General features: G+C 36.6%; 1 non-coding gene across 1 annotated transcript; it reads right to left on the reverse strand.

Annotated features, from left to right (window-relative positions):
- Positions 1–5033: 5033 nt before the first annotated feature.
- Positions 5034–5140, reverse strand: LOC131654371 (small nucleolar RNA R71). The gene has a single exon (XR_009299412.1). It is a non-coding gene; the product is annotated as a small nucleolar RNA R71 (small nucleolar RNA).
- Between the last annotated feature and the right edge of the window lie 3646 nt (positions 5141–8786).

Below are 8786 nucleotides of genomic sequence, written 5' to 3' on the forward strand. Positions count from 1 at the left end.
TGTGTTTGGTACGAGAGTGCAACACAGGATTGTGACTTAGTAGGACTGCGCTTAAGTTGTCACAAAGCAGAGTTGGAGGGAAATATTTGACTTTAAGTTCATCAAGTAATGACTGCAGCCACAATAGTTCTGATGTCGTGTGTGCTAGAGCTCTATACTCAGCTTCTGCACTTGATCTTGCAACTAGAGTTTGCTTCTTGGAGCTCCACGAAATCATATTTGGTCCTACAAATATACAAGTGCCAGAGGTTGACCTTCTATCATCAGGGTCATTTGCCCAATCTGAGTCACTGTAGGCTCTCATGGACAATGCTTGGTTGGAGTTGGCTGGTGAAAGTAACAAGCCATGGGTAGCCGTGCCACTGAGGTATCTGAGGATTCGTTTGACCATGCTCCAATGTCTGTCAAGAGGGTTGGACATGAATTGACAGGCTTTGTTCACACAATAGGAGATGTCAGGTCTTGTGAGAGTGATGTACTGCAGAGCTCCAACAATGGACCTGTAGAGTGAGGGATCTTGCATGTAGTCAGTTCCAAATTTGCTAGGCTTTTGATGACTGAGCATAGGGACTGCTACCCCATTTGCTCCTTCCATATTCACCTTGCCAAGTAAATCGTGGATGTACTTGGTTTGAGTTAGGATAAGAGAGCCATTGAGTTGATAGTGAACCTCAATCCCTAGGAAATACTCTGGTTTTCCAAGCTTCTTGAGTGCAAATTCATGTTGTAGTTTAGACATTACTTTCTGAATAAGAGAAGGAGAAGAACCTGTGATAAGTATGTCATCGACATAAACCAGAGCATAGAGAGTGATACCTTGATGGCTGTAAATGAATAATGAGTGATCACACTTGCTAGCTTCAAAACCAAACTGAAAGAGTGTCTTGTGCAGCTTGTCATACCAGGATCTAGGGGCCTGTTTTAGGCCATATAGAGCTCTATTGAGTTTGCAGACTATTGTCTTATTATCATTTTCAAAGCCTGGAGGTTGGATCATGTAAACTTCTTCTTCAAGGGATCCATTTAGGAAAGCATTGTTGATGTCAACTTGCTGAATATCCCACTGATATGTTATGGCCAAAGTAAGTAGAATTTTGATTGTGGTTGGTTTAACAACAGGGGAGAATGTTTCATGGTAATCAAAACCATATTGTTGGTTGAAACCTTTGGCAACAAGCCTGGCTTTGTATTTGTTAATTGTGCCATCAGAATTTTCTTTTACCCTGAACACCCATTTGCACCCTATTGCTTTTCTGTGAGAGGGAAGTGTAGTGAGGGTCCAGGTTTGGTTGGCCAAGAGAGCTCTATATTCTTGTTGCATAGCTTCAAACCAATGTGGTTGAGCTAGTGCTAGTTTCACAGAAGTTGGTTCAGTATGAGCCAAAAAGGCTTTTGGTTTTAGGCTGCCAGTTTTTCCCCTGGTAACCATGGGATGGCTATTAACAACATTTGGCAAATTTGGTACATTAGCATTGGAGAGTGAGGTCCCTGTTACTGTAGGTGTAGGAGTGCTGCTAGGAAGAGAGGAATCAGTTCTTTGGACAGATTCAGTGTTATCTATAGAGTTTTGTGATTGTCCATTTGAAGTGTTTGATGGATGTTGTGAGGAACTCTCAGGTAAGGACTGCTGGATATTGTGAGGAGAAACAACAGAATTTGTCCTATGAGGACTGACAGCATTGACAGCCTGACCAGATGTATTAGCAGTTTGTCCAGGGTGTAATAGGGGAGACTGGTTATTGGTGTGGACTGGAGGATTACTTGATCTGTTTAGCTGTAGCCTTAGTGTAGGGGCAGATTCTGTGCAAGGCTGTTCTTGCTGAGTTGGTTGACCCAATATAGAGTTGTAAGGAAATTGATGTTCATCAAACACTACATCTTTTGAGATATATATTCTCCCTTCCTTACTTAAGCATTTATGACCCTTATGATGTGGAGAAACTCCTAGGTACAGACAAGGTTCACTTCTAAACTGAAGTTTATGTTTGTTAAAGGGTCTGAGATGAGGAAAACATAGGCAGCCAAATGTTCCGAGGCTCTTGTAATCAGGTGTGACTTTGAAAAGAGCATGAAAAGGAGAAATGAACTCAGGAAAAGTTGATGTTGGTAATCTATTTAGAAGATAAACAGCATGAGTGAAACTGTGATCCCAATAGTCAAGAGAGACATGTGCATGAGCTAAAAGAGTTAAACCCATTTCTACTATACTCCTATGTTTTCTCTCTACTGTACTATTTTGGTGTGATGTATGTGGACATGTTAGTCTATGTACTATGCCCAGATTATTTAAGTATGTGGTGAAAGGTATAAATTCACCTCCAAAGTCAGTTTGGACAGCTTTGATGGGTACATTGAATTGAGTTTGTACATAAGTAACAAATTGTTTAAAGAGACTAATGGTGTCAGATTTCTGTTTCATGAAATACACCCATGTGTACTTGGTGTAGGTATCTACAATGGCCATGTAGTAGGAGTATCCTTGACTGGACACATTGGGGGAGGGTCCCCATAGGTCTACATGAATCAGCTCAAAAGGTGCAGTATACACAGTATTAGATAAAGGTGCGTGTAATCTATGAGATTTGCCAATGTTGCAAGAGCTACAAGATTCAATGTGTTCTTTATTAAAAGAAGAAATATGATAACACGATTTTATATCGTATATTTAGCTTGAAATCCATAGATATTTATAGCATTTTCCATTTATTATGTTAATTTATTATGATATTACGCGAGTATTTGCTTTGTTTCAGGTTTTACACTCTGATTACGACTATTTGCGAAAAGGAAAGAAAATGGAGCTTAAATGACCAATATTTATGCCTAAAAGATGAAAAAGGAGTGCTTAAGTGAAAGAGGGGTGCAATTAGGACCCAAAAGGCCAAAAGAGACAGTCCAGCCCACCATGGAACCAAAGGCGCGTGGCCCAAACCTTCCCAGCAAGTGGAGACGCACGTCTCCAACGTTCTTCTGCCACGTCACCAAGAGGAGACGCCCGTCTCCAACTGCTCCTACATCTTCTCCACTTGAGACGCACGTCTCAAGTCAGTCAAGGCTGCTTCCTGAAGAAACGGAGACGCACGTCTCCACTCCCAGTCTGCAAAATCCCCACTTTTCACGCAACGTCACAGCAAAACCTCTCCTATAAATAGGACCTGCTACCTCACTTTCAAAGAGTCCGATTTCCTGCCAACGAAGTGCTGCCGAAATTGTACCGCGAACCGTATTTCTTTATTCTGCTTTCATTCAAACACTTATTTTCTCACAACGATTTCTACACTGGAAATTGTTGTGAACTTTTTATAGATCTAGCCTTACGTTAGATTTATCGCTTTATTTCTTTGTTTATTTTTTTCTGTCTGTTTAAATTCCGAAGAACGATCCAGCCAACCTGTGGTGGAAGTTCAGTACTCGAAGATTCAATTACCATTTATTTAATTCAGGTTTTTATTTACTGCTTTAATTTATATTATTATTGCATGATATATTGTATGCCATTTACTATGCCTATTATTATGAACCGAATCGATTTATGCATGTTTAACCATATTAATATGTCTGGCTAAATTATTATGATATCGGTATGTAAAGTAAGTTAACCGTAGGGATCCGAAATAAATTGGCTTAACTATGTTTTATTAACTATCACTTGTTTTTGGTCTGTATGTCTAATTTAATTAGCAAGTCTTAAAACCAATAGAGCGAAAGTTTGAGGGGTTAAGACGGTCAAAGGTTAAAATCAACAGAGCGAAAGTTTGAGATCTTTAACTGGATAGTAGACATAGGACATTAGTTTTAAGGATGGCGAAAGCGTATTAAAACTAATTAGGACTTATTTATTTTCAAAAATTGTTTTTACACCCGACGGGATGGCGAAAGCATACGTTAGGGATATTAGCATGTTCCGAGTCAACAGAGCGAAAGTTTGAGATTAGGAGATTTAAATAGATGACAACTTCATAAAACGGGCATTTTATTAATTACGTTGTTTCCAAAAAGCTTTTCTAAAATCTAATGGGATGGCGAAAGCGTACATTAGGATTAGGACAGTAATCTAAATCAATAGAGCGAAAGTTTGAGACGAGGATTTTTAATCAATTGAATTAGTAAAGATTTTTAATTAAATTATGCAAAAGCCAATGGACCTTCGGATCACCTTAAGTTAAACGAAATACATACTGATATCTGTCTTTTATTATATTCTTAATTTTTCACTCACTTTCCCTTAAGAACAATCGAAATATTAGTAGCCCTAGCTTTACATAGTAACCTTAGATAACGGTAGATCGATTCATAGTCCCTGTGGATTCGATATCTTTTAAAACTACACGACACGACTGTGCACTTGCAGTTATCAGATTTATAGACACGTAAAATCGCGACCAAGTTTTTGGCGCCGTTGCCGGGGACTATTTAAGTCGATATCGTAACTCACTGTTACACCGTAGAGACTAGGACAATTCTTCCCTTTCTTTCTGAACGATTGTATGCCAAATACTCGTTCACAAGGAGGAGATTTAATACAACGAATTAACGAGATCGAACGTTTCATTAACGTCAAACGTCGAGCTCGCAATCTTCCCGAAGTAGCAGAAATTCCGATTAATCAGGAATTGACTCTTACTGATCAAATCAATCAAATAATCCCGAAGTTAGAGATGGCTGCTATTCGTCCTCTTAGAGACTATGCCGCTCCTTCGCGCGCTGAACCGCATTCAAGTATCGCACCACCTGCGATTGAGGCAAACAATTTCGAACTAAAACCTTCGCTGGTCCAAGCTGTTCAACAGAATCAATTCTCTGGAAGCCCTGTAGACGACCCCAATCTCCATTTATCTGTGTTCGTGCAATACGCCGACACTATCACAGCCAACAACGTTAGTTCCGAAGCTATTCGATTACGCCTCTTTCCTTTCTCCTTGAGAGATAGAGCTAGAGCGTGGCTTCAATCCCTGCCTTCCAATTCCATAACTACGTGGGACGAATTGAAGAGAGTATTCTTAGCGAGATACTTTCCGCCTAGCAAAACTGCTATGCTTAGAGGTCAAATCAACGGATTTACCCAGAAAGATAACAAATCACTCTTCGAAGCTTGGGAACGTTACAAGGACATGCTTAGAATATGCCCTCATCATGGACTCGAACCATGGCTGATCATCCATACTTTCTATGGTGGTCTCTTATATAACACTAAAATGACTATAGATGCCGCTGCTGGCGGAGCATTAATGGACAAACCCCATGATGAAGCATACAAACTCATAGAGAACATGGCTGTGGACCTCCGATTTTTTTAATCCCGGGCCATACCTCTGTTCTGTAGAGATACGTGAACTGACTCTTTTTTATCGCTTAATGCTTTCGCATTTTTGAAAATTCACAGAGTCGCCACCGACCTTTTATTTTATCCAATTAAGGAAAGGTTTATAAAAGAAACAGAAAAAAGACCTTTAAGAAATTCTGGGTAAGGGGGTAGGTTATACAAAGGGAAGGTGTTAGCACCCTTTGTATCCATGGTTATCCATGGGCTCTTAAGTTTGCTTAGCTCACTTGTTTTTCGATCACTTTTCAATTGCTCTGAAATTGCTCATATGTGATTTCAAATACCTTTGTAAATTGAATTTTGTAATGATCCGTGTGTGGATGTATACAAAATGCTTGTTTATCTTTCGAAAGATGTTTTGAAAAGAACGTTAACTTTGTAATAATCCTTGTTTGGATGTATACAAAGTATTGTCTTTTTTGAAAGTTTTGTTTTGAAAAAACAACAGTATATGAGAATTTTGTTTGTTTTGATTTGAGCAAGCAAACTAGGAGGTCTACCCTGAGTTGTAAGGTCTTTATCCTATTTCCTTTAAAAATCTATCCTTTCACCGGATATAAACGCAAGGTTCGATTTTGTACTCAAACAATGGAATTTTGACTTTGATTTTGAAAAGAATGAGAAGGATTACCTGAAGAGGTGCAAGTGTGATTGTGATTGGATTCAGATATTTTATCTTTGAAGTTAGTGATCTAACGGTTCAATTTTATCTTTGACATACATGCAGTTTATATATATGCGGGAAATTAAAATGCGGAAATGTAAAGTGCGGAAAGTAAATCTACGCTATTACATCGATTGTGCAGGAAATGTAAACTAGCCTATTTACATGAATTTGACATCCTATACATTTATCTAGGAATTTTAAATTGCAAGAAATAAAAGGCATGTTTTTTTGATTTTTTATGGTTTGATTTTAATTAATTAATGCATGATTAATTAAATTAAAATGAGGAAAAAAGATGAAAAATAGATTTAAACCTAGAAATTAAGTTTAAAATATGTACAAAATATTGGTCAATTAATTTTAAAACAAAACTAATTTTTTTGGAATTTTTGAAATTGATTTGAAATTGATTAAGTTAATTAATACATAATTATGCAAATAATTATACAAATAATTAAAACTTAGAGAGAAAATTATTCAAAATATGTACAAAATTAGTTTATAATATATAAACAATATTTTATATAAAGAACAATTTTTTTTATGATTTTTTGATTGGTTAGAATAATTAAAAAGCCAATATATAAATATATACTAATTAATTATGCAAAATATTAAAATTTTGAAGAAAAATAAAATATTTTTATTTCAGAAAATAATATATTATTTTAGAAGTCTAAAAATATTTTTTGTGTATTTTTTGGATTTTTAAAACTATTTTTAATTAATTTAACAAAGAAATTAAAATAAAATAGAAAATAAAATAGAAATAAAAGGATACTGATCCTGTGTGGTAGGCTGGAGAGTGCATGATAAGGATTGTTTGATCTGGCGCGTTGAATGAGTCATTAAATGAAATCAGGTGGTCCAGATGGTGAGGCACGTGGGATACGTTACACCTGCAAAACACTGGATTAGTGGAAAGTTTAAAAACACGCGCGCGCTTCTGGACCAATGAGGGGGAGACACCTCATCGTCTTCAACCTTCAGACAAGGCCTTTTACAGCGCTTTTGTAAAAAAGCGCTATTGTAAGTAAGCCCTAATTCTGCAAAATAACGAATAGGGGTAAACAAGCAAATAAGTTTGGCGCGATGGTACCATTCAACTCGTTTTGTCCATACGAATCTAATGGTACTATTTAGAATCTCTAATTTTGCCTAATTTGGAAAGCCCTAATTTTGAAGCTATGAACCCTAAAATGGTGATTTCGTTTGTACGTGTCCAAACTTCAATTAAGTTTCCAGAAATGATCTACACCTCAAACCAAACTCAATAGTATGTCTACATCTTGTTAAACATGTGTGAATAACCAGATACGAATTGATTTTAGTTTGAACAAATTTGGACCTGTGTAGCTCGATTCAGTGAGCTTCAAGGCTTGTAATTGATTGAGATAGTTTCAGTGATGTTCAAGGAAGGTGTATGAATGCTTAGTTTGTATTGAAATGGACTGAAATTACAAATTCGAATTTGAGCTTTCTTTGAATTTTTTTCAAGTGATTACAAGTGTTATGAGCTTATGTATGCTTCTGAACTCGCCTCCTCTTTGTTACTGAACTATGATAGCTTATTTATAAGCATTGAGTGCTTACAATTGAAGCTAAGAAGTGTCTTTAGTTGCCTTTGTTGAAACTTTGGTTTTTTAATATTAAAAACCTTGAATTCTTGACCAAGTCATCTTGCCTTCAATGCACCTGCCTTGCCCTTCAATTCTCTGCAGAAAGATGAAGATTCTTTGAGGTGAGTCATGCTTGATTTGTAAGCTAACCATTATCCATGCATTTTCCTTTTAATTTTAATCTTAAAATAAGATAAAATCATGCAAAAATGGATAAAAAAAGGTATGGGCTTAGTCTTGGTCGTGGGAGGCCCATAACATCATGGAAATGATGTTTGAATGCTGAAAACTTGGCCCCATTTGGAAAAAATACATTTTTGAGCAATGTTGATTTCATGTATTTTCCCAAAATTTAGCCAACTTCAACAAGGTGTAAATCCTTCAATTTTTGTCATATGAAGGAGATCTTGCACTTTTTGGAAACCTCAAAGAGTCCTCTAACCAATGCCTTTGGTCTCATGTCAAAATGATTTTTGAAGCTCCTTGTGTGTCCTTTTGAAAAAAGTGTCTTTTTGTTGACTTTGAAAATGACCTGTAATGTCTTTGATCATATTTTTCAAATGGTGACTCCAATGACCATGGGATCAATGGCATTTGAAATATAATTGAATTTACTTCAAAACAAGCTTTGGTTTGAATTTTTTGGATGAAGGATGAGAGAGTTATGATCAGTCAAAGTTGAGTTGACTTTTCAGGCAAAAACCCTAATTTTGAATCTTAGGGTTTTGTTGATTTTTGATCTTTCCTTGATGAATTATGATCATCCAATGATCAAATGATGAATCCTTTGACAAAATATGGACTTTGACAAAAAATTTCATTTTTGACTGTCTGTTGACTTTTTTGGTCAAACGGGTCGTCTGTTGACTGTTTGAGCTGCTGACGGTGCGTCTGAGTGAATTGAAGTTTGAAAATTTGTATGATGGTACTTTGAGATATATGGATGTGTATGAAATCCATTTGAGCTCTCAAAAACTTGTTGCTCCTGTAAAAACAAGAAAAACCCTGATTAGGGACTGTTTGTGTAGGAGACAGTTAAGCGTACCTGATTTTTGTGCAGTGTTGAGTCTCTGCTAATCGCGTGATATTCAGAAGACTTCTAGAACAAAAATCTTGGAATTTTGAATTGTGAAAGATTGATTTGATTGATGGTACAAAACACTGAGAATTGTACTGC

The sequence above is a fragment of the Vicia villosa genome, linkage group LG2, assembly GCF_029867415.1.
Source record: "Vicia villosa cultivar HV-30 ecotype Madison, WI linkage group LG2, Vvil1.0, whole genome shotgun sequence".
NCBI lineage: Eukaryota > Viridiplantae > Streptophyta > Magnoliopsida > Fabales > Fabaceae > Vicia > Vicia villosa.